Here is a 27,843-nt window from a genome sequence, read left to right as displayed (position 1 = left end):
TTGCATATAATACTTGCTGATGGCTTTAGGTAGATACTGTTTATTATTCTAAGGAAAGCTCCCCCTATTCCTAAACTCTCTAGTGTTTTTATTAGGAATGGGTGCTGTACTTTGTCAAAAGCTTTCTCTGCATCTATTGAGATAATCATATGATTTTGGTTGGTTTTCTTATTGATGTGGTTGACTATGTTAATAGTTTTCCTAATGTTGAACCAGCCCTGCATTCCTGGTATAAATCCCACCTGGTCATAGTGTATTATCCTGGTGATCACTTGCTGTAATCTCCTTGCTAATATCTTATTTAAGATTTTAGCATCAATATTCATTAGGGAGATTGGTCAATAATTTTCTTTCTCTGTTTTTGCTTTGCCTGGTTTTGGTATCACCACCATATTTGTGTCATAAAACGAATTTGGTAGAACTCCTTCTTCCCCTATTTTTCCAAATAATTTGTATAATATTGGAATTAATTGTTCTTTAAATGTTTGGTAAAATTCACCCGTAAACCCATCTGGCCCTGGGGATTTTTTCTTAGGGAGTTCATTAATAGCTTGTTCAATTTCTTTTTCTAATATGGGTTTATTTAAGGATTTTATTTCCTCTTCAGTTAACCTGGGCAGTTTGTACCTTTGTAAATATTCATCCATTTCATTTAGATTGTCAAATTTATTGGCATACAGTTGGGCAAAATATTTCCTAATTATTGCTTTAATTTCCACTTCATTGGTGGTAACATCACCCTTTTCATTTTTGATACTGGCAATTTGGTTTTCTTCTTTCTTTTTTTTAATCAAATTAACCAATATTTTATCTATTTTATTGGTTTTTTCATAAAACCAGCTCTTAGTTTTATTGATTAATTCTATAGTTTATTTGCTTTCAATCTTATTAATTTCTCCTTTAATTTTCAGGATCTCTAATTTAGTGTCTAATTGGGGATTTCTAATTTGTTCTTTTTCTAGCTTTTTAAGTTGCATGCCCAATTCATTAATCTCCTCTTTCTCTTTTTTATTCATGTAAGCATTTAGAGCTATAAATTTTCCCCTAAGCACTGCTTTGGCTGCATCCCATAGATTTTGGTATGTTGTCTCATGATTGTCATTCTCTTGGATAAAGTTATTGATTGTTTCTATGATTTCTTTTTTGGCCCATTCATTCTTTAGAATGAAATTATTTAGTTTCCAATTGATTTTCATTCTACTTTTCCCTGGCTCTTTCTTACATGTAATTTTTATTGCATCATGATCTGAGAAGGATGCATTTACTATTTCTGCCTTTCTACATTTGACTATGATGTTTTTGTGCCCTAATACATGGTCAATTTTTGAAAATGTGCCATGTACTGCTGAGAAAAAGGTATATTCCTTTCTATCCCCATTCAATTTTCTCCAGACATCTATCATGTCTAACTTTTCTAGTAATCTATTCACCTCTTTCACTTCTTTCTTATTTATTTTTTGGCTAGATTTATCTAATTCTGAGAGGGGGAGATTCAGATCCCCCACTAGTATAGTATTACTATCTAATTCCTCTTGTAACTCATTTAACTTCTCCTCTAAGAACTTGGATGCTATACCACTTGGCGCATACATATTTAATATTGATATTACTTCATTATCTATAGTACCTTTAAGTAAGAGGTAATTTCCTTCCTTATCTCTTTTAATGAGATCTATTTTTGCCTGCACTTTGTCTGAGATAAGGATTGCTACCCCTGCCTTTTTTACTTTAGCTGAGGCATAATATATTCTGCTCCAGCCTTTTACCTTTACTCTGTGTGTATCTCTCTGCTTCAAATGTGTTTCTTGTAAACAGCATATTGTAGGGTTCTGGTTTTTAATCCACTCTGCAATTCGCTTCCGTTTTATAACAGAGTTCATCCCATTCACATTCACAGTTATTATTACTGACTGTCTATTCCCCTCCATTCTATTTACCCCCTTTGTACTTTTCCCCCCTTCTATCATCCTATTCCTCCTCACCGACGTTTTACTTCTTACCTCTGCCTCCCCCGATCTGCCCTCCCTTTTTATCACCCCCTCTCTTTTCTTTACCCTTTTCTCCCTTGCTTTTGTCCTCCCTTCTATCAGTCCCCCCCTTTCCCTTCCCCTTTTGTTTCCCTAAAGAATGAGTTAAGTTTCTTTATCCCAATGAACGTATATGTTATTCCCTCTTTGAGTCAAATCTAATGAGAATAGGGTTGAAACCATGTTCCCCCCTCCTTTCTTTCCCTCTATTGTAATAGGTTTTTTCCACCTCTTCATATGATATAATTCATCCCATTCCACCTCCCCTTTCCTCTCCTCCCCATAGACTCCCTTTTTATCCCCTTAATTCTTTTGTATCATCACATCAAAGACAATTTATATTTATACCCTCTATGTAAAGTCCTTCTCTCTGCCCAAATACATTTACAGTTCTTAAGAGTTATGAGTATTATCTTCCTGTGTAGAGATATAAACAGTTTAACCTAATAGGGTAACTTTTTTTCCCCCTCTGTTTACCTTTTTAAACTTCTCTTGAGTCTTGTATGTTGAGATCAAATTTTCTATTCAGTTCTGGTCTTTTCACCAGGAAAGATTGAAAGTCCCCAATGTCATTAAATGTCCATCTTTTCCCCTGAAAGAAAATGCACATTTTTGCTGGGTAATAGATTCTCGGCTGCAATCCAAGCTCCTTTGCTTTCCGGAATATCATATTCCAAGCCTTGCGGTCCTTTAATGTTGAAGCTGCCAGGTCCTGAGCAATCCTGACTGTGGCTCCATGATATTTAAATTGCTTCTTTCTGGCTGCTTGGAGTATTTTCTCCTTCACCTGATAATTCTGGAATATGGCTACAATATTCCTTGGAGTTTTCCTTTTGGGGTCTCTTTCAGGAGGTGATTGGTGGATTCTTTCAATGATGATTTTATCCTCTGATTCTATGATATCAGGGCAGTTCTCCTTAATAATTTCCTGGAATATGGTGTCTAGATTCTTTTTCTGGTCATGGCTTTCAGGCAGTCCAATGATTCTCAAATTGTCTCTCCTCGATCTGTTTTCCAGATCAGTTGTCTTTCCAATGAGGTATTTCACATTTTCTTCTATTTTTTCATTTTTTTTATTCTGCTTGACTGATTCTTGGTGTCTCATGGATTCCTTATCTTCCAACTGTCCCACTTTAATTTTTAAGGCATTGTTTTCTTCAGTGAGATTATGCACCTTTTTTTCCATTTGGCCAAGTGAATTTTTTAAGGTATTGTTTTCTTCAGTGAGATTATGCAGCTTTTTTTCCATTTGGCCAAATGAATTTTTTAAGGCTTTGTTTTCTTTAGTTTCCTTTTCCAAGCTGCTGATTCTTTTTTCATAGTTTTTTTGTTTTGCTTTCATTTCTCTCCCCATTTTTTCTTCTACCTCTTGCAATTGATTTTTAAAATCCTTTTTGAGCTCTTCCAGGAAGGCTTTTTGTTCTTGCGACCAATTCACCTTCCCTTGTGAGGCTTCAGATGTAGCCAATTTGAGGCTATTGTCCTCATCTGAGTTTGTGTTGGCTTCTTCCCTATTGATACAGAAGCTCTCAATGGAGAGGGCTCTTTTTTGCTTCTTACTCATTATTGCAGCCTATTTATTTATTCTTTAAGTTGAGGTCTGCTCTGGGGGCACCAGGGTCCCTGTTTTGGGCTTCTTGTGCAGGTGTATAGGTGCTGTGTGACCGGGCTTTTACTCTGAGGCCTTTATGGTGTGTGGAGATCCCCTGCCCTGCACTTCCTGTCTGATTGTGCTCGGCCAGCCAGGCGCCAGACCCCGGCGTCTGATCCCGCCGTTCGTGGCCCTCTCGGCCAGTGCAGGTAGGTTTTTCCACTGTCCTTCTTGGCCACCAGATTTTTGAACCAGGTTCGGGGAACCTCAGTTGTTCGGCTGTGGCCCGCAGCTCCTGCTGACTTGCCCCAACCCCCTCGGCGCTGGGTTGCTGCCCTGCACTGGGCCTCCCTTTTGCCCGAGTCAGACCGACCTTTTCCTGAAGTCTTCTAAATTATCTCTGGTTGGAGGACTGTGTCTCTCTGTCTCTTTGCAGGTTCTGTAGTTTCAGAATCCGTCCAGAGGCTTGATTTAATGTTCGTTTTGAGGGAACAGAAGGAGAGCTCAGGCAGCTTGCTGCTTCCTCTCCGCCATCTTGGCTCCGCCCCCTCTTATTCTTCTTCTTATTATTATTATCCCTCTCCTCTTGAGTCAGCATTTTGCCCCTATAATTAGTTATTCTTGTGCTACTGTAAAGCTTGTCTACTATTCACATGAATTATCCCCCACCCTTCTGTTTACTTTCCCTATTCTAAAATTTATCTAAATTGTTAATTTCTCTTTTATATATCTATTTATCTCCCCTTTTTTGTCCTTTCCTTTTTCCGGTTTCAAGCCTTCAGTTCACAGTCTCCCCCTCAAAAAAAAATTGTTAGTTTGGGCAATATTAGTTTACAGCATCAATTTCAATAAAATTTCCTATACTTTGTCCTCTTCCTTAATCCTACCTTTTAGTCTACTCTAAAGAATAATTTTTTGTTTTTGGTTTTTGGTTGGTTTTTTGTGGGTCAATGAGGATTAAGTGACTAGCCCAGGGTCACACAGCCAGAAAGTGTCAAGTGTCTGAAGCTGTATTTTAACTCAGGTCCTCCTGAATCTAGGGCCATTGCTTTATCCACTGTGCCACCCAGCTGCCCCCTAAAGAATCATTTTTAACATTAAAAAGTTTCTATCTGGAGCCAAAAGTTAAGATATTTGCATTGGAGAAATAGTAGAATCATTTCTAATAAATGCAAGAAGCAAGCCACGAATGCTTTCCTCCCCTCTTTATTCAACACATTTCTAGAAATTCTATCAGCAGAAATAATCAAAAGAGAACCAATAAAAGGCACTAACGGTGGACAAAAAGGAAAAGGAAATTACTATTTGTAGGCAACTTCATGGCTGACTTAGAAAACCGTAGAGAATCAGCAAAATGAGTAACTAGGACAAGGAAGTTTCAAGAACCTTACCATGCCATCAGTTCATTGGTCGTCATTTTCATCCTTATCTCCCACTCAAAATTTTTACTTTTGCAATAAGTCCCCCACCTCTGATAGTTGAACTTTTCCCTTATCTTATAGGGCTCCAGGCCTTCATTCAAGTTCCTGGTGGTCTCCTTACCATGCCCCCACAAGAATCCATTTCTCTTCCCATTTCTAGCACCCCAGAATGAAAACTCCTTAAAGGCAAGGACTATTTTGCTTATTTATCTTTGTATGGCTAGAACTTATAGTTCCTGGCACATAACAAGCACTCAATATTTGTTTTACCTATTTATCTAAAATAACAGCACAAAAAATGAACTTATGATAACTAATAAAGTTATATAGTATACAATGTTATACACAAGTATTATATACATAATAAAACACAAATATTGCATAACATACAATAATATAATCCAATAAATAATGATTACTAAACACACATTCTCTTCTCTTTCCATTAAAATCATATTTATCTTTATATAACAGTGATATCATTCAGAAGAAAATAATAGAAAAGGAAATCTCATTCAAAATCACTACAAAATGCATTAAGTATCTGAGAGTCAATCTCTCAACATACATTAAATGTATGGAACAACAACTGTAAAACACTCTGGTCCTCCAGAGATCATGTCCTGGGGGATCAAAACTACTCTGCTTTGGCTTTCTCATTTCCCTGGAGTTGAGCGAGTAAAAATTCACATAGCAGACTACAGGTAGATAAAGTTTGAGAAACACCTATTATGTTTTGTGTGCTGTGCTAAATGCTGGCCATATCAATACAAAGCAATCAAGGAAGTCTTGCCCTCAAAGAGCTTATATTCTAATACAATCCATATACAGAAGTGAAAAGAATGGGAAGAGGTACACCTGGTTGCTTAATTTAGAAATGGTGCAGAAGTGAGGTACTGGCCTAGATCCAGGCAGCAAACCACGAACGGTCACTTTTTAAAGCACAAAGTGACTCTAAGGATGGAGTTCACATTTCTGGGCTTTTTGCCAATGGTTTTTTCCCTTACTTTTCTACCATTTGCACTGAGAATGGTTAACCTAATCCATATCCTCATTGCTTCTCATTGTATCAATCATCTAGTCAAGTCAGTAAGAATTATCAAGCACCTACTATGCGATATACACTATGATCAGTACTGGGCTCTATTCACCATCCTTATGACTTCTCTGACCCTTTCCACTCCTACCTTATCTGTGTTCTCTTCCCCAACCAAACAAAAGAGGGTTAGGACTGCCTTGCGTTTGTATTGATATCCTCAATGCTTAGCAATTAGTAAGCACTTAATAAAAACATTTTCACTCATTAATTAACAACTATAAAAGATGAAAAACAGAACCATAAAATTGACCCTACAAAGCATAGAAAGGTGTTTTAAGTACTTTGCAACTATTATCTCAGAGAAACCCTATAAACAGAAAGGCATGATGCATCTTAGTTCCTCCAAATCCCCAGGATTTCAGCCAGTGTTCCTAATTCCAAATGCACAACTCAATCCATTATGTTCCATTGCCCCTAAGGAGTCATTTGCTTCCAAGTTCCCCATGATTTCTATTTCAGAAACAAATTATTTATTATATGAAGTATGTTCAGATTCATTTCTCCATCTTTTGAAGTATCAAATTCTCACTAAGATGAGTTAGAAAACCAAAATATCTTCCACAAGTCTGGCAGGGGGTGGGAAGTGAGGTCCAACAGATATCCAGATAATGGAAGAACGTAGCTTCTCAACAATTTATCGTGCCTGTTGGTAATGCTTCCTCCACTTCTAAGCTGTTTTATCCCCATGGAAATATTCCTTCTCTTTGTCACAACAACATGTCCTCCTTGCCATGCCTGGAATTCCTTATGTAAATGGCTCTTCTTACCATACAATGTGACTTGGAACCCCTGTCCTGTACCACTGTTCTATTGTCTTCCACTAAAATAAGTTATACCCTAGCAGATTGATATACTAGTAACAGATCATATCAAACTCCGTTATTTCTTTAGGACCAAATCTGCCTCTTTAACTTCTCCCCCACCCACTACTTTCTCCATTTTTGTTGATTCTTGAGGGCTTTTATTTGTTTGTTTGTTTGTTTATTTATTTATTTTTGTGGGGCAATGAGGATTAAGTGACTTGCCCAGGGTCACACAGCTAGTAAGTGTCAAGTGTCTGAGGCTGGATTTGAACTCAGGTTCTACTGAATCCAGGGTCCATGCTTTATCCACTGGGCCACCTAGCTGCCCCTGAGGGCTTTTATTTTATTGCTCCTTCCTTTCTTGTATTTCCTGTCCTGTGAATTGTTGGGTACCTCAAAAACAACCACTTTTCTATCAAGATGACTGTGCTTTATTTACCTACCTAAAGCTTCTTCTATCCCTGACTTCTCAGTTTGAACTCATTGTTTATATTCTTGCTGATTCTGAAATTTCAATGCACATTTCAAATATCACCTCATTGACTTTGTGTTCTAAAGCCCATCCAAGGTTGCTGCTTTCTCCCTACCCCAGCTTCCATCCTAACACTATTGAAGGCCAGTCACTAGGCAGCCTGTTTCATTTCAGCATGATGCCAAGTGAACTCTGGATTCTAAGCCAGACCTAGCCATAAGAGATTTCAGGCTGTACTTCAGAAGACATGGGACCAGAAGGAACTGATGATGTTTTGAATATAAACTATCTTCCAGATAGTGAAACACAGACAGGAGGTCTCTTTTTCTGATTCCTTTCATTCTGGCTCAAGCCACAGATTGTGGGTGTTCACCAAACAGCTGACATGGACACAGGTGCCACTTGTTCATTGACCACCATATTGGGCATCTGCTAGGGAGCTGTCCATATTGGTAGTGGGAAAAACCTCTCATCTAAAACTTATAATGACCTAATGCCTAGAGGAATGTCAGAAAACTTCCCAGCATCTGATGGCATGAGATCAAGGAGCATAGAAAAGGGGGAAATGACTCTTTCTGAGGTTGAAGGGATATCCAGTATCCAGCTAGGCCCCTAACCCATTTGAAAGCATTCAGAAATAGCCACTGAACTAAGCTTATTTGTTGTAGTCATTGGAAATCAGCCTAGGCACTCTGCAGGTTTCAATCCAGTCCACCAAGACTTGATTAAACAAGGGGAAGGTTCTATGCTAGGTGCTGGGGAATCAGGGACAAGATAACAGCCAAAACATGTAAGTGCATTAACATTCATCAGTGTGCATGCATGGGTTTATGTGTGATTATGTGTATGTGTAGGTGTGTATAGGTGTATTATAGGTGTGTGTAGATATAGGTGTAGGTATGTGTATGTGCATGTGCATATATGTGCCACTATAAGGCTGTGAGGCTTGTTGCTGGCTCAATATACTTAGTGAAGGGGCAAACGTGGGCCAGGCAGAAGATTGTTACCTTGACCATTTAACTTAGCTTGTGTATTTCCTCAGATTTGCAAGGGATGCACAAAAGATCTTTGGGGCTGAGGAAAACTGAGGTGTTTCCAATCTACCCAATTGCTTCTGGTCTGTTGGAATGATCTTAGTTATGTTGGAGCTGGCTCCGATACACACTTGACTTTCTCTCTGAGAGCGGGGATTGTTCCAGAAACTACATTAATAGGGTCATTTGAGAATGAGGGAGAGAGCTCTGATAACTAAGGAGATCGAGAACGACTTCCCTTAAAAGAGAGAAAGGGGGAGGCAAGAAGGGGTCACAGACTAATAAGGGAGACAAAGTACAAAAAATCATCTACAAACAAGAAACAGAAGACAAATTGGAGGTAGTCAATAGAAAGAAGGTATCTCAGGAGGTAGAGATATGGAGGGAATGAGTACCAGCCAAAGAGGCTAGGCTGTGCAGGAAGGTGGACGACAGACTACCAAGTTCAAAGAACAACAAATAGTCTAGAAGGGTGTGTCTACTGTTCACACTAGCTTGAAAAGGGGCCTGGAAAGAGTTAGGAAGTAGGTTGGTGAGTAGAAGATTCAGTGAGCATAGTATTCTGAGTGTTCACCTAAGGGCATCAAGCCCTGGCCTGAGGATTGGGTGTGGGCATCTAACTTGTAGCCTCTCACTGCATGGTATGGGTGGCATCAGGGAAGATCCCAGAGAAGAGACTCTCAGACTTGAACAGGGCATTCTCTGAGCCTGGTTTAGGCTTTTGAGGGAGAGAGCATGATGAGGAGAGGAGAAGGGCACAGGATGACCCAGGGTACAGGCATTTGTTTTCTCAAATGAGATTACAATCACCATGGTTTTGTAAAAACTTCAAGGATTATATAAATGTGAGTTACTTTTATAAAGATAATGAAAATGGAATCAAAGCAGCACCAGTCAAAAATTCCAAGGACTAGGGATAGCCTAACTCCCGAATCTGAGAGTGGAACGAAAGCCTGTCTAGACATAGCTCAGAACTGAAACAAGGCTTTCTAGAAACAACTCCATCCTCCCCCACCCACCCACCATTATTGGAGGGAGGTGAAGCTCACCCTCCTTAGCGATGATTCACTAAGTGTTTTCTTAAACATAGTTGGGCTGCTTTAATTCAATCCAACCCAATTCAACAAACATTTATTAATCACCTACTATGTGCAAGGCGCCAGGGGCCCTCCAAAACCTGGAATTCATTTTTCTAAAGGATTGTCCTCCTTTATATTCCATCCTGTGTATATTTCATGGAAAAGTCGTCTGTCTGTTTCTAATCCACTTACATTTAATTAATTAAAACATTTTGGGTTAGAGTTATTTGATTTCCAAGAGGCATTGTGGGCCTACTTTACAAGGCTTTTAAAACCTATTCCCTTTGAACAAAGAGACCCCATTTTGCTGAGAGGAGCTAAAGCCTCAAAAAAAAATAAAATAAAATTGATTCACTTATAAACTCAGACCCAAGGAAGAGCAGCTAGTTATAAATTTCATTCTAAACTTCATAAACATTATGCTTTCAGTCCTGTTAGGTAAATATAGGCATGACTAATCCCACCTGGATAAAGTCCATCTGGGGACTTTGAATGTTTAGCATCAGTACATTAGGAGAAAGTATTACATTAGTGGTAGTGGCACATCTACATTAGTAGAAAGTATCTTAGACATGGAACCAAGAGATTTGGATCCTAGTCCTGACTCCACCACAAAATTAGTGTGACAACACTTCTACTCTCTGGGCTTCAGGAAATAAATATCTGTCCTGAATTAGCTCCCAAGGTTCCAAAGACCAAATGAGAGGAAGATGAGTAAGTACTATGGATGGCAAACTGACAGGCCTCTGGAAATCTAAGGCATTGTAATGAAGTTTCCAGCCTGAGTATTTCATAATGATCCCATCCAGAAGAAGGTACAATAAGACAAGATACATCCATACACACATACCCACAAAGGGGCAAAAAATGTGACTCACAGGGTGAGGTTCAATGTAACATTTGCAATTTTCAAGAACTCTCTCCAACTCCTAGAGATTTGGAACAAATATCTAGCTTGGAGTCAGCTTACTTCTGACATTGCCTCACTGGAAGACCAGAGTCTGCCTTACTGAGCCTCAATTTCTTCCTCTGTAAAATAAAGCTAAGCGTTAGCTTCCACCTCATTAGTGGGGAGGTCCAATGAGAAAATGTTGAAAACACTCGGCAAGGCTAAAAAGGCTTTATGTGTTGTTTGTTGGATGTGTCTTTGTGCACGTTTGACTAGTCAGTAATAAACTTTCAACCTAAGTTCACGTGCTGAAGATTAAATCCAGGATAGTCTGACTAATCCAGCTTCTGTTGTGTGCGGTTGGTACTTAATAAGTGTTTGTTGAATTAATACATCAGGCTTTTACCTTCTCCTCCCATGGGGCCTTGACATTATCTGAATAACCCTGAGACCTTGCTCTTCAAAGTCAGAAATAAATATTAGCTCTAGACACATTCACACTGACCCCTTACCTTGACTATGCTCAGAGTCATTTTCCTCCACAGACTCAATAGTCAGAGTTAATGATAGAGAAAATGGGAACAGAAAGAGGCTAATTGGGGAAAATATTAATGGGTTCAACTTTCAGACCATAATAGATGCTGTTACAACCAACTTCTTATTTTTAGAGATGATATACACATAACAGTAATGGCTTCAACATGAACAAGCAAATGAGGAATTGAGGTTTCCAGATACTCAAAAAAAACCAACAACACCCTTTTCTAAGTTTATTTTAAAAAATGTATAGCTGTATGGATTATATATCAACTCCAGTGATACTTTTTCCTGTTGAAGGAATTGAATCACAAAAAGTATATTTGTTTCCCTGGGTCATCTCTGGGGCAAAACACAAGACAGTAAGTCCTCAGTCTGAGGAAGCCTCCTAAAGAATTATCCAGCTCCTACTACATGTCAGCAGTGTGCTAGACACTGGAGATACAAAGACAAAAATGAAATAGGACCTGCCCTCAATGAACCTCCATTCTATTAAACAAGGTTAAGGGAACCCTGGCCTGGAATCAGATGTAATTTGAAGGGAAAGCAGCAGAAAAAGTAGAAGGTGAGTTGGTAGAGAGGATGCTCAGGAGAGACTTCCTGGAGAAGGTGGAATCCACCCCTCTCATTTTAAAGATAAACAAACTGAGACCTACAGGGACAAAGTGACTTGTCCAAGGCCACAAAGGGGGGTGAGTGGAGGGGCCTGGATTTAAATCTGCTGCCCTGGCTCACTCTAGCATATTCTCTTCATCATATACCCATATGGCTAGGTATAGGGCAATGCATCCCTACAGATCCTATACAAGTGATACATGACTGTAGAGAAAATCATTTTGGTGGATATGAAAGTGAGTGTTTAAGGGCCATTTGTTTGTTTGTTTTAAATCACTGTTCTTTCCCAGTTAGCAAGAGAGACACATGAGGTTTCTCAAGCCCAGACGAGGTTTTATTTAACTGAGTTGGCTTCACGTCTAAATGCAATCCCTCAGGCAGATGAGACAATTAACCCAAGCGAACATGAGCTTTCATACCTATAAAGTCCCCTGAGCTAACCATTCTCTTTCAAAGGAAACAGAACATTTCAGTGGGATGGCTTACCCCAGGTCCCATGGGATGTTCCATTGTACTCTATCATCAATAAAATGAATGGAAATGTATATCCACAGGCAAAATCAGGGGCCCATCAGGAGGGAACAGAATTGGTTTCTACGTCCAAAGTCAGCACACTGCTTCTACAAATAGACTTGGTCCACATTTGGACCCATACAAATTCATGATAGAAAAGCCCTGGAAACCCTTCCAACCCAAGGAGAGGCAACAAAACAATTCAAAAGTAGAAATGACCAGGAATACAATCCAGCAAGAAATTTACTAGAACCCAAGAGAGCAAATACAGCTTGTTATCCAATAGGATTAGATGAACCACTCATTAAATGATGATTCCCTCCCACCCTTGGAAACATCCATGTGCTACGAGGAAAAATCCCAGGGTGTCCTGAGGTCAAATGTTGGCCCTTTCCCAATAACACCAGCATCATAAATGGGTTCAACCAGTTAGAGTATTAAAGGCTATTTTCTTTAGATATTTCACTGAGTCTCTTTCCATGTGAAAATGCGTTAACTATGTTAACATGTGGAAACAAGGAAAATTAATGTCATTTACATACCAAGGGACTTTCCTATAAGAAAAACAGATTTGGGGACTTAAAAGTCTTGGAAGAAGTTTGAATATTAACTGAGTACAGCCTACCCAGGCTTATTGTATGCACATCCCAGCTTTCCACAAGGTCTGTGTTATTAGTCAAATTGGTCTATTAGCTGTTCCCTTTATGTGACATTCCATTGACTGTCTCTGCCTTTTTTGTCCAGGCTGTTTTCCATGCCAGCAACATCTTTCCTGCTTACTTACACATCTTGGAAACTCTGGTTTCCTTCAAGGCCCAGCTGAAGAATCACCACCTACATGAAGCCTTTCCTGATCATCCCCACCTGTTCATCCCATCCCTCTTATAGTATATAGTTTGGATTTAGTTTTCTGTGTATATGTTGCCTCCCCAAATACAATATAAGTTCTTTGATGGCAGAGACTGATTGATTTTTCTTTGCATCCATGCATAGTATACAAATAAATGTGTGTTGAATAAATGCCTATGAGAGCTAGAAGGGTGATTGGAATTGATGGTCTCTAAAATCCCTTCCAAATCTAAATCCATGCTCCTAGGAAAATGTGTATGGCTCACTGTTAAATCTGTGTACATGTTTGAGTATGTATGAGGAAGAAAAGGACAGAGAGACTGTAGTTTAAACACATGTGTGCTCCTTTTGTATGACTGAAACAAAAGAGAAACCCATTTATTGGGGAATAACTAAACAAGTCACAATCCTTGAATGAAATGGAATATTACCACAGTTGTGCTGGCAAATGTTTAACAACTGGCTTAGTGGAGGAGGGGCAATATAAGTAGGACACATGTTTATGTTTAATTTGCATAATTAACATTTTCTCCATCACTTTCTTAAGTCTAGATGATCATATTACAAAACAATAAATCAAGCTCTGATTTGTGGCATTTGCCAGTTTCTAAGGTATAAATGGTCACACTGAAAATTTAATAATCAGCTCTCACAAGCTGATTATGACTATATAGGAAGAAATTATGAATATAGAGAAATTTTCCCAGACCTATATGAACTGATACAGAGTGAAGTAAGTAGAACCAAGTACAACCATGTGAAAAAGAAGAACAAAATAATCAAAACCAAAAGTTGCAAAATTAAAATCACCAAATTTGGTCCCAAAGGAGAGATGTATAAGTAAAAATGATTTGGCATGGAGTTAGCAAATTTTTGACACATAATTTGTTATCATGAATTCCTCTTTATGAAACCAAACTTATTGTATTGAATATTATTATACCTTTGATAAATCTGAATTCTTTTTTCCCACAAGGCAATGAGAGTTAAGTGACTTGCCCAGGGTCACACAGCTAGTAAGTGTCAAGTGTCTGAGGTCATATTTGAACTCAGGTCCTCCTGACTCCAGGGCCAGTGCTCTATCCACTGTGCCACCTAGCTGCTCCAAAGCTGAATTCTTCTAATTCCAGTCTTGATTACAGTCTCCAGTGTTTTTAATAAGGTTTAAATCAGGCAAGTGCCCAGGTCATTGAAGCATCTTACCTCCATCTCTTAGATGAATTTCTTAACTTTTTGTGACTTCATACTCCTTGCAGTATTCCATCTCGAATTGGGAATTTTTGTAATTGCAAAAAATCTCACTTTCTCTGTATAGCAACATTTTTATCAAAGTTCATCATTCCCTTAATGGAGGTGAGACATCCAGGCCTAGTAGAAATTTTAAAATGCCTAATTTTTTTTTTTTTTGGGGGGGGGGGAAGATGGTTGGCAGTCTGATCTAGAAGTGCTCAGATCCTTCCTACAGGATTAGCTAGACTTTTTCTGAGAAAGGTTTGGGTGTAGCCTTGAATGAAAAAGTGAATTTAATTAGTAAAAATATTCTTTTTTTAGTACTCCTGTCTTTATATTATCTTGTCAATGACAAGTGCTTTTCCTTCCAAGCAAAAGTATGCAGTTTTTGTTTATTTTTCGCTTTATTGTTGTTGGGTTTATCGCTCTTCTTCCAAATCAAGAAGCCTGTGCTTCAGTATGGAGATATTGACAACACCATCTACCAGTTTTTCTTTCCTGAGCATTAATTCCGCTATTTTATACACTAGTTTGTTGGTTAATGGCACTGGACTTGTAGATCACCCTGCCTTTTGCCCTTCTCTTTCATCGTGGGCTTGAAGGATTCTGGAAGACCTAGACATTGGTTTCCACTCACTGCTACAATATCTCTCACCATTACTCATTCAAGTGAGCTCTGAAAGGGGTACAATTTTTATGCATTTCCTTGGAGTAATATCCATTCTTTAATATGACAAAATTAAAATCACAAGAGAGCCATGAAACATATGCAGACGGCATAAAATCCAGGACTCTTCTAGCACAGAACTAAAAGGTAGGGAAATCAGCTCAATCCTGCTTCATGTGGCAAAGGTCAGACATCCTGATTCAACCAAGGGTTGGTAGAAGCACATGGTGTTTAACTATTGCTTTCAAAAAATGGAATCATTTCAAAACGGTTGCTTGTCACAAGGATTTTTTTTCATTCTGTCATATAAAAAGGCCCCTCTCCCAACACACACACACACACACACACACACACACACACACACACACACTCACACTCCTAACCACTTCTTTACTGAGGTGTGGGGCCTATGGGGTATTGAACACTTTATATAATGTCAGACTTTTTTCACCAACTGGTCAGTTTTGCTGAACTGTTGGTTTCTGTTTTCATTGTTTGAAAATGCTGTTTTAAGGTATGGATTTCTAGAAGGAAGAGATAGGGTACATTGGTAAATGCAGGTGATATAAAAAAACAAAAGCTAACAATAACAGTTTATTTTTTTTAATCAATTTGTACTGTCATATGAGGAGTTCATTTGGTTTAGAAAAGCTTTCTTCCTTTCTTTAGCAGTGCCTGAATGGGCTTGGCCTTAGAACACAAGATATCTGACTGTGTGGGGTGGAAAGTAGGCTTCTGGTGACACTTTCAGGGAACAGGTAGGAAAGAAATAACCAAGAAATTTGGGGAAAGCTAACTTGAGAATACCGTACATTTAAATTGGGAATTTATTGGTTTTCTGAATTTGTTCATTAGGAAACTAGATTAAGGAACCTTCATAAAGTATTTTTGTAAGGCTAAATTTCAGTCCCCAAATTATTTGAGATATAAAGCTACATGACATATGTGCCTGCTCAGTAGAGATGCAGTATGATATAGGGAATAGAGATGTAGCCTGAAAATTCCTGGGTTCAAATGCTACCACTTCCAATCATTAATTTGTGACCCTGGGAAACTCACTTAACATATCTGAGCTAATGTTTCTTCACTGATAAAATAGAATAATAATGACATTCCCTTTAAGTGTTGTGAGTGTCAAATGATATCTTGTATATAAAGAATACGAGGCGGGGGGGGGGGGGGGGCGCAGCTAGGTGGCACAGTGGATAAAGCACCGGCCCTGGATTCAGGAGTTCCTGAGTTCAAATCCGGCCTCAGACACTTGACACCTACTGGCTCTGTGACCCTGGGCAAGTCACTTAACCCCCTTTGCCCCACAAAAAAAAAATAAAATAAAATAAAAATGCATGTACATGAAAAACCTATTGAACTATATAAACATCAGCTATGAATTGGAATTCAAGGGACCTCTGAATGCTACTCAGAATAGTGGATATTCTTTTCATGCATCAATGACATTAGCTGGATGCTAAGTTTCTTTCCAACTCAAATTTTATGACTTATTTTCAAAAGGAAAGGTGGCTTGGCAAAAGCTATTATGCTTTCTAAATGTCTATGTTTTGCACTTTCATTTATTTGCTGAAATTTTCATAGATACACTTTGGTGAATTGTAAATTTCAAGGTGATAAAATTAGGATTTGCTGTCATTCTAATAGGGATCATTTCCTCCTGTTGAGAGAAATTGATCCTAGTATAGAAAATGGAGTGTCATTAATGTAGAAAGGGAGTCCCATCTATGTACAGGTAGGTCACAATGAATTTGAAATGATTCTTCGTTGTGGGTTTCTAGAACTATTCAAATTGGAGGAAATGTTGATACTGCTTCCAGAAGAATCTAATGGAGCTTACTGAGAGAATAAATGGGAGACTTCTCTCCATTCCTGCATCTGGGAGTAACAGAAGGTGAGGCCACGGCCTGGTTGTAGATGCTGTACCATCCATCCATCCATCCATGCTGTTTGGAGCCTTTCTGCTTAACCATCCTTGACAAAATCACTAGTTGTCCAATCACAGACAATGACCCTATAGCATTTGGAATATGGAGAATAACTCACCCTTTCTCTACTCATCTGTTTTTTCCCTAAAGCAAGAAGTGTCAAGATGTCAGGCCTCAGCATCAGCCATCACACTGGCTTGAGGAAGTAGCTTTCTAAATGTTAATAGGACAGGACCTCCTAGATTTGAAGTTAACTTGCCTCTCACAAAAGGTTACTTGACCCTCGGAGCTTAGGACACCGCAAGTCTCATATTTCCTTCCATCCTTTACAGGAGACAGCTGAGATTAGGATAGATGCACTAAGCAAGGCTTTATGGCCCAGGTCTGACCTTGCACCATGGAGGTAACCCCCAAGAACTTTTCAGAACTCAGAAATAGACCAGAAACTTTATGTGGCATCGCCTCCATAACCGTTCTAGCCACATAGGTGCATGACTACACCATACCATGGAAAACTAATTTCAGTAGAAGAGTGTGACCTGGAATAGAGCTGATGCTTAGAGCACTGGGTTCCAAGACCTTGGTGGACACAGTCTCTGTGCTGCACAAGTATTTGGAGGGGAAATGAGCTATGGACAGATCCATTTTCTTAGGGTTTAGCAAGACTCCCTATGGTCATGTGTTACGCAGGGATACAGGCTTTAAGGTCTATAAATTGGAGCTAGAATGAGGATCTTTTTTCACATGTCAAAACTCAAAGAGGGACCTCATTCAGGGTGAAAAGCCATACAACCATTGGGGTTTTTTTTGTTTGTTTTCTCTTTTAAGCCTTGCTACTGATGCTTGGGTGGGACGGCCTTTCCACCCTTGTTGTGCCTCACTTGCCTTCCTGCACATTGTGGGGGAGAGGAGGGGAGAACAAGAATTTATTAAGCACCACTCTGTACCAGGCCCTGTTCTCAGCACTATAATAATAATAATGGGGATGATTATAACAATGATGATGGTGATGGTAATCACTACAACTAACATTTGTATAGTACTTACCATGTACCAAGTGCTTACTAAGGGCTTCACAATGATTATCTCATCTGATCCTCTCAACCACTCTGGGAGGTAGGGTCCATGATTATCACCTCTATTACATGGTCAAAGTTTCTTCTTGTTCAGTCATTTCAGTCATGCCTGATTCTTTGTGACCCCATTTGGAGTTTCCTTGGCAGAGACCCCAGAGTGGATTTCTATTTCCTTCTACAGCTCATTTCACAGATGAGGAAACTGAGGTAAACAGGGCTAAGTAACTTACCCAGGTTCACACAGCTAGTAAATTTCTAAGGGTAAATTGGAACACATGAAGATGAGTCTTCCTGCCTTCAGAGAGGTTAAGTGACCTACCCAGGGTGACACAGCACTTAGCTGTCTGAGCCTAGATTTGAACTCAGAATCTCCCAACCCCAGGCCCAGGATCCTTTCCATTGTGACATCTAGATGCCTCTAAGTCCCAACCAAACTAGCCTGCTTGCTTTTCCCCATACTTGACCCTCCATTTCCCATCTCCAAGCCTTTGCCCTGGCTGGACTCCTTCCTCCTCACCTCCCACCTCTTAGAATCCCTTGCTTTCTTCAAGGCTCTGCTTAGGCACTGCCTTCTACATGAAGTCTTTCCTAAATTCCCAAGGCCCCTGCTCCTCATGCCCTCCCTCTCAAAGACGTCATGCATTTTGCACATAGTCTATTTCTCCCTTGAGATCCTTGACATGAAGGAGCTTTCCTTTGTCCCTTTCTCCTCCGGCTCCTGGTAAAGTCCCTGTGACCTCAGGGCGTCCTTGTTCAGTTGTTTTTCAGTCACGTCTGACTTTTTGGTGTCCCCAGCTGGGGTTTTCTTGGTAGAAATACTGGAGTGGTTTCGCATTTCCTTCTCCAGCTCACTTTACAGAAGAGGAAACTGAGGCAAACAGCTTAAATGAGTTGCCCAAGATTAGACAACTAGTAATTGTCTGAGACCAGACTTGGATTCAGGAAGATGAGTCTTCCTGTCCTCAGGCCCAGTGTTCTATCTACTGGGCTGCCTAGCTAGGTGCACGGTCGGGAAGTTGATAAGTGCTTGTTGGGTGGGCGAGTGCTTTATGTCCCTTCCTTAAACAAAGTTGAAGCTCCTAGAAGGCAGGCATTCCTTCCCCGTTAACTTTGTGATGCCTCACATAAAGTAGGTACTAGATAAAGGCTGATTGATCGGTGGCAGGGACCTTTTGACAGTTAACTTTTTGGCCCAGCCACCACCTCAACTCAGCCAAGTTGACTGATTAGCTCCCAGGATGCCCACATACTGTGAGTGAAGAAGTCCTGTGTTGCTAGAAAAGGCAGCTCTCAGGGCACTCAGGCCGTATTGTTTGGACTAGAGTCACAGGCTGAGGATTCGATGCCTTCTTTTTTGGAGGTTAGTCTCTACAAGGCCGGAATGAGGAGTCATAACCTTGGTCCTGCAGGTACTGCCTGTTGTGGCAGAGACTGACTAGTCATTACAACCTCAGGGGTAACTGGCTATATAACCCCACAACACAGCAGAAGGCAGGAAGCATGACTGTCAAGCTCACCTTGATTTGGGGCCCAAATCAAGTCAACAATCATTTATTAAACACCTACTACAGTGCCGGCTCCAGGCTAATCAGTAAATATCCATGACATGAATGTCCTTGTCCAAGATCAACCAAGAGGCCAGAAGATAAAAAAGATTATAAGATCACAGATGGAGAGCAAGAAGAGATCTCAGTGGACTTCAAGTCCAGTCCCTTCATTTTATTTTATTTTATTTTATTTTTTTGCGGGGCAATGGGGGTTAAGTGACTTGCCCAGGGTCACACAGCTAGTAAGTGTTCATCTAGCTGCCCCCCATTTTATTATTTTTAACCTTTCATTTTATTTTTTTTCAGCTGACAAACTTTTATTTTCTCTTCTCCTCACGTCCCACCCCCATCCCAAATCCATTCCCTTTATCTTACAGACAAAACCACTAAGGCTTAGGGAGGTGATCGAGTGATTTGTTCAAGCATTAAGTTTCACAGGCACTATTTGAACCCAGGTCTTTGGAGTCCAAAGCAGGCATTCATTCACATGACCACAAAACCATAAGCTGAAATGGGCGACCATCTAGCAACACATACAATACTTGAATGTCTTTCAAAATGCTTTATTTATGGTTAGCTTGATAACTACCCTAAGACTTAAGGACTATAGGTATTACCATTCACATTTTACAGATGAGGAAAATAAGACTCAGATATTAAGTGCCTTCTCATGGAGAGCGCAGGCCTTCTGAGTTACACTAGCTAATGAGTGCATGCCATTGCCTCTCAGCATCCAGCAATCCTAAATCCTGACGTCATAGGGAGATTCTGATGCAAAGGGAAAGGAAACTGAAAAACCACTGTTGCCTGGAGGCTCTGGGGGATGTGGCAGGTCATGAAAACAGGATCTGGAAGGAATACCTCACAGAGAGGCACATAAAAGCCCTTGCCAGAACTATGTTCTGAGAAGCTGACTCCGTGGCACTGTGTAATCTGCTTCCCCCATTTTGCAAGACTGTGGTGGGAAATAAAATTCAAGATGTATGGTCACTTGTCTCACCTCTCCATTAGCCTGCAACCTTGAACCCCCTATGGGACATGGTAGCAAGAAGCTGAGACTACAGCGCAGGTTCCAGAATGAGCACCCTCCCATCCCAGGTTACCGCTCCACCTGAAGCCCCATTCTGCTTACATTCACTCAAGAGCCATGTATTGATAATCCCTCCTGCTGGCATGTGTTACAGGCAAAGGACAAGAATTACTCTGTGACCTGGAAGGACTCAAATCATCCCCAGGCTCAGAAGAGCCTCTCAAGTCCAGCCTCCTCACAGAGTAGGAAACAGAGGCCTATCTATGGAGGTCCAGTGACATTTCTAAGGTCACATTTTTGCTGTTCTTTGGACAGGAGCAAAATCAATAAATCCTAACCTGTGACTGAAACTTTCTTATCCCCAAAACACCAACTGTTCCAGATACAATTACAAAGGGAGTTTAGCGGCTTTTAATGTCTGAAAAAAAAAAAAAAAAGGATCTTTTCCAGACGTGTGGTTAATATAACATACAGGATTCTTTTTGGTTTTCCCTCCATGCATAAAAATGGAAATTTAAAGGTTGGGACACTAAGGTTCAAAATAGTTTTAAACAACACTTTATGGCATCTTAAAACATCCCTTTTATCTTTTATATCTTTACTTTTTATTGGATGGGCTTTTTATGGGCTCAGTACTTGAACTAAAAGCAGAATCTTGGGTGCTATGATAGGTATCCAATGGTGCATCTGTTTCTGACCAAGGACAAAAAAGATGTGGGTGGGATGCTGAGACAAAATCCCATGGAAATGTCCAATGAAGACATGAAACCATCCATACCACCTTGAAATCAATGTGTTTCCATCTAGGTGAGAGAATATAATGGGTTTGATACATTCCCGTGGGATTAATGACCAGTTCCTCTTGTCCCCTACATTGACAGGATGAAAAGCATGGCAAGATTCCCCCAAGGCAAAGCCCAATGACATTCATGCCAAAGATTTAGTCTCACAGAGGCATAGCCACCTCATCCATGCCCACCCCCATCACTGAAGACTAGAAAGCCAGCTATTCCTCTAAAAAATCCTGAAATAGAGATTTCTAGAGAGGAAGCAGGGCATAAAGAATGGCTTTGGTCTCCATCCTCCTCGTGAAAAAATAAGCAACTCAACCACCATTACTTTGGGGAAAATACCCCGATGTCCTTCCCCATATATGTCATTCTGTTCTTCCCTCCATGCTTTTCAGAAGATCATAGATTTAGAGTAGAACATAGAAGTTTAGATCTAAAGCTTGAATGATCCTCAAAGACCCCTTTATTTAATAGATAAGAAAACTGTAACCCAGAGAGGGATAATGACCTACATAAGATCACACAGCTAGTAGCAAATCTGGAAGAGGAAGCTAATGGAACTAGTTCCAAATCCAATGTTTTCTGCTTCATCACAGAAACTTCCCTTTGTTGGTTGTCTCCTCCACACCTAGAATTTTTCCCTCTCCTAACCTCTGCCTCTTGGAATCCCTAACTTTCTTTGAAGTACGGCTCAAGTACAAGTATACTACCTTCTACAAGAAGTCTTCTGGCTAGTTCTTGGTTATACATGCCCTCCCTCCAAACTTTACTTTGCACATATGATGCATTTAGCTGTTTACATGGTGTTTCTTCTTCCCAGTAGAATGTAAGGTTCTTGAGGGTAGGACCTATTTCACCTTTGTCTTATATAGGTACTTTGTAGATTATTGGTAGAGCAATTATAAGTATCTGCTACATGCCAGGCACTAGAGATACAAATACAAGCCATCAATTTGATACCAAATTAATGAGCTTGCAATCTAATGGAGAAAAATATGAACTCAGATAAGTAAATAAGTAATGTACTCAAAGGATTGTGGAGGGGACAAACAGTACATAGTGGACACCTAGTAAATGATTGTTGAACTTTAATTACACTCAGTCTTCCCTGACCCACTTGGGGTACAGGTGGGGGTGGCGTGCCTAAAGCTCTGAGGTGAATCCCTATCCCTCTCTTTATCCACCTCCCTGTAATGAGAGTCACTTGGATAGATATTGCCCACTGAATACATGTTCTCATGAGAGCTCTATATGGTAGATGTTAACCAACTCATTCATTGTGTCACACCCCCCTTGGTACCAGCAAACAAACAAAATGTTAGATATCTCATGACCTTAATCCTGAATAACTAAATTTTTTCCTTCCTTCAACTCTCCCTTAAATCATGTTTGTGACCATATCCATAAGATAATCTTCCTAAATTCAAATCTGACCTCCTAGCTGTGTGACCCTAGGCAAGTCACTTAACCCTGTTTGCCTCAATTTCCTCATCAGTAAAACAAGCTGGAGAAGGAAAAGACAAACCTCTCCATTATCTCTGCCAAGAAAACATCAAATGGGGTCACAATGAGTTAGTCACAACTGAATCACAACCATAGGATCAACAGTCATAATTGAGCTATTTCCTGTGCCATGATAACTAAAAACAACCCCCCAAACCAGTGAGCCTATGAAACCAAAGAAATTGTCACTGAGGTGCCCAAATGACTCAATGGTTGGTTTCTGAGACAGAGTCCCGAGTTTCATCTCCCTTCTGACACATCCTAGCCATGTAGCTATGTGCAATTCTCTTGAGCCTCAATTTACTCATCTGGAAAATGAAGAAAATAATACCTCTAGGACCTACTTCACAAGGTTTTGGTGATGATCCAATGAGAAAATAAACGTGAAATGTTTTGCAAACTTGAAAGTGATCTACAAACATCAATGGAGTTTAGAATCTGAGCTGGAGTAATTCCACCCTGAATATCACCTCACCTGCCAGCTGCCGAACAGTTACTTCAGGTTGGGTGATATTGAAGGGGCAGTTTGGATGGTGCTGGTCAGCGCCAGCATCTGATCCACACCCCTGAAAGGCATGAGAAGGGACTGGAGTCCATCAAATGCTCCTCAGCAGGTCAAAACTCACAGGAATTGCTGCAGAAAAGGAGCAGCAAGTTTATCTAGGGATACAAGAGATGTGGAAAGGCTGTCTAATAGAGCAAATGTAATGCCAAACATACAATCCAAAGACCCAAGTTCAAATCCCATTTCTGACGTTTACTAGCTATATATCCACAGGGAAGTCACCCAACTTCTATGAGTCTCAGTTATCTTGTGTGTAAAAGAGGAATAATGGCGGGGGGGGGGGGGGGCAGCTAGGTGGTGCAGTGGATAAAGCACCGGCCCTGGATTCGGGAGTACCTAAGTTCAGATCTGGCCTCAGACACTTGATACTTACTAGCTGTGTGACCCTGGGCAAGTCACTTAACCCCCATTGCCCCGCAAAAACAAACAAACAAACAAACAACGACAACAACAAAAATATACCCTTCCATCTACATCCACTTAGAAACAGGGTATTCACAACAAGCCCAGAACAAAAGGCAGAGAGGGAAGAGCTGAAGAGAATGACTGAGCCAAGGGGGGGGGGGCGGGTTGGGGGCACTGTCTTCCCTCAGGCCTTCCATAGAGATACTGAGATACTTGAATATTTATTTTTGTTTTGTTTTTGGTTTTTTGTTTTGTGTTGTTTTGTTGGCGGGGGCAATGAGGGTTAAGTGATTTGCCCAGGGTCACACAGCTAGTGAGTATCAAGTGTCTGAGACCCGATTTGAATTCAGATCCTCCTGAATCTAGGGCCAGTGCTTTATCCACTGTGCCACCTAGCTGCCCCCTTGAATATTTCTTTAGTAAGAAGGAAGGAGGCACAAGTCAATCCAGGAAAAACAAACAAAAGAAAAATGCTTACCTCTGACTGGGTCATCTGAATAGCTCAAGTCTTTTATGTAAAAGATGCAATTTCCCCGAGGGGGCTGAGGAGATGAGGGCCTTAAACTGAGCAACTTTTCCTGCCCTGAGTTCCTTCAGGAGCCCCACCCAACAGGATTGGCCCTGGCATAATGGTAAGGCCTTACAGGTATGTCTTGGGAACTGCAGCCTCCTGGCTACAGGACCCTCCTCTTCTCTTCCTTTTTCCTCCATCTCAACCTGCTTTCAGAGCCTTCATTTACACACATGGTGTGTTAATGTTTAATTCAACAATAACAGTTATTAAGAGTCTGTTAATTAATAGAATAACCACAAGTTAAAGTAGTGTCCCCCCTAGGAGTAACAGGATTTGGACAGGGATTATACTGTTAAACTTAGTCTGGGGGGGGGGGGTTGAATTTCAAGCCTAGAAATTTGAAGTAATCTCTTCCCACCCTGGGCAGCTGCTTATCTGAAGGGCATGCTGCCAGGTGCAACCACTAAAGGCAACCCAGAGGCTGCCTGAGGTGCAAGCCCACAAGGACTCCCCCTGCCCTCTCCCCACATGCTATTTGCTTACCTCTTGGCAAGGATCAGTTTGTGTGATTGGGTGGCATCTTCCAAACCTGCTGTCTTGCCCGTGGAGCAAAGGTTCTTAATCTGAGGTCTGAAAACTTGTGGACTTTTTTTTTTCATTAAAAAAAAACGATATTTCATTATATTGGCTTCTTTTATAATCCTACATATTTTATTTTATGCATTTTTAAAATATTCTGGAAAAGAGTCAAAAGACTTCACGAGACTGATGCCAAATGGGGTCCAGGACCTCCCTCCATTCCAAAAAACAAAAAACTAAGAACCCCTGCAGAGATTGAAAGGGCAGAAATAGTTATAGCTTGATAGTGGGGATCAAGAGACTTGGGTTCTAGTCCTAGTTCTCTTTCTAACTAGGACTAAAACCCAGAAGAAGTTACTTCACCTTTGTCTCCATTAGTAAATGGTTATATGAATTGGTAAAAAGTTCATCTAAACTATTGGGATACGAAGCATACAGTAGGATTGTGCTGAGATCCTCCATCTGCTATTTCCTGCCCCTGTGACCTTGGACAAATTACTTCATGTAACCTTCAGTGAGATATCCCTCAATCCTGGTCCTGATTTCCTATCAGCTACAAATTCCCAAATTTCCTTTGGGTCTGTAAGGGCTAAAATTCTAGCTAGTCTGTCTAAAATATCCAATGAGTGGTCACCAATAAATTATAAGCCTTAGCAAGAGTTAGACTTTTAAGCATTTATTAAGTAGAATAAGAATTTGGTGAAGAGAAAGAGAAAGGCCTAGATTCCTCTATCTGTTAAAGGGAGAGCGCATTCCTAGCTCCCTTCTCTGCCAGAGTCCACATGAAAGAGAGTGAGCCAGCCCGCCCACCTCCCCCTTCTTCCTCCCACAAGCAAACGTCACTTCCTGACACCAAAGAAAAGACGCATGGTCCTGCCCTCAGAGGCCCTCTCCTCATGTTGGAGCTTTCCTACAGTAAGTCTCCAGCAGGTGGCGTCATTCCAATCATTACAGGTATCACCTAGAAGCCTCCTACCTTCCCTGACATCCTAAGTCACAGCCAAAGTTCCATCTTGTACAAGAAATGTTTCCTGGTGATAAAACTAAAATTCTAGCTAGTCTGTCTAAAATATCTAATGAGTGGTCACCAATAAATTATAAGCTTTAGCAAGAGTTAGACTTTTAAGCATTTATTAAGGAGAATAAGAATTTGGTAAAGAGAGAGAGAAAGGCCTAGATTCCTATCTATTAAAGGGAGAGCACATTTCTAGCTCCCTTCTCTGCTAGAGTCCCTAAGAAAAAGCGAGAATCAGAGCGCCAGGCTCCCCCTTCTTCCTCCCACCAGCCAACGTCACTTCCTGACACCAAAGAAAAGACTCATGGTCTTGCCCTCAGAGATGTTCACCTTATTTCTACAGTAAATCTCCAGCAGGTGGCATCATTCCAATCATTACACTGGTCTTCATTAATCTTAGTGCATCCCCTTTGAGATTATCTCCAGTTTATCCCATGTGTAGCTAGTTTGTATGTGGCTATTTTTACTGGAGGCAGGCACCCTGCCCATTAGACTGATTGCTTAGCACAGTAATCTCACTTGGGACACTTACTAGCTGTATGACCCTGGGCAAGTCACTTAACCCCACTTGCCTCAAACATCCAGGGTCATCTCCAGTTATCCTGATCTATATCTTGCCACTGGACCCAGATGGCTCTGGAGGAGAGAATGAGGTTGGTGACTCTGCACAGTCCTCTCTCACTTCAATCCAATTCACTGAAAGTCATGACATCACCCCCAATGTCATGGTCCTCTTTAAGAATAAAGGACAGGGGGCAGCTAGGTGGTACAGTGGATAAAGCACGGGCCGTGGATTCTGAAGCACCTGAGTTCAAATCTGATCTCAGACACTTGATACTCACTTGCTGCGTGACCTCAGGCAAGATAACCCCCAATGCCGAAAGAAAGAAAGAAAGAAGGAAAGAAAGAAAGAGAGAGAGAGAGAAAGAAAAAGGGACAAACAACAACAACTACAACAATAACAACTTAGTACAGTACTTGGCACATAGGCATTTTGACTGAGTAACTAACATCTCTATATTTGATGTCACCTGAGAGCTCAGCTAAACACTGAGTTGGAACATGCTTGAGGGAACAAATGGGGAAGAATTCAGGCACCGTGGGTCTGAGCTCACAGAGAAGAATGAGGGCCAGAAACAAACAAAAGGGAGACTAGATAGTATGTTACAGTGGAAAGACTTCTGGACTGAGACAGAAACCCTGGGTTCAAATCCTGGCTCTCCTGATTACTAGCTGTGTGACCCTGGATAAATCACTTTTCTTATCTGGGCATCATTTCCCCTCCCTGCAAAGTGACAGGGTTGGTCTACATTATTTCTAAAGTCTTTACCAGCTCTAAATCTATGATCCTATAAACAACAAAAGAAACATACAGAGCTCTTTCAATAATAAAGGGGGGAAAATGCAACAACAACTATAAATCCAAGGGATTAACACCACAGGTGGGCCCCACTTACAGAAAATCCCCCCTGACAAAGCATCAATAAGCATGTGATTAATTGTGTTAACCAGCAAATCAGTCACAGATATTTTCTAGTATTTTCTAAGTGCTCAGGCAGCTCTGGGTTTGGTTGGAGGAAGGTGGGGGAGGAGACAGAAGCAGATGATTCAGCACTTGACCTTAAGGTGTTCCCAGACCAGGTGCAAAGGAGTTGGAAGCATTCAACAGTATTAGAGAGCAATGAAACTGTGTGATTCTGATTATTATGTACAATAAGAACTTCAAGAAGAGAAAGAGAGAAAGCAACAGGGGTTGGTCCTCCCAGAAGATAAAGCTGGAATAAGAGTTAGGTCTTGAAGGATGGCAAGGTCTTTGACAAGGCAAGGAGATGAAGGAATGGCATCCCAGAAAAGATGAATGGTTTTAACATAGACTCAGACAAAAATGGGGGAGAGTAAAGGCACTGAATTGAGGAAGGAAAAACAAAGGAAGGAAGGAAAAACAAAGGAAGGAAGGAAGGAAGGAAGGAAGGAAGGAAGGAAGGAAGGAAGGAAGGGAGAGAAATAACAGCTTTGTAAAAGAAGTACAAAATATTACCAAATAAAGTAACTTAT

Source organism: Dromiciops gliroides, chromosome 1 (genome assembly GCF_019393635.1).
Source record: "Dromiciops gliroides isolate mDroGli1 chromosome 1, mDroGli1.pri, whole genome shotgun sequence".
NCBI classification, from domain to species: Eukaryota; Metazoa; Chordata; class Mammalia; order Microbiotheria; family Microbiotheriidae; genus Dromiciops; species Dromiciops gliroides.
Note: the sequence above shows the minus strand (reverse complement) of the source record.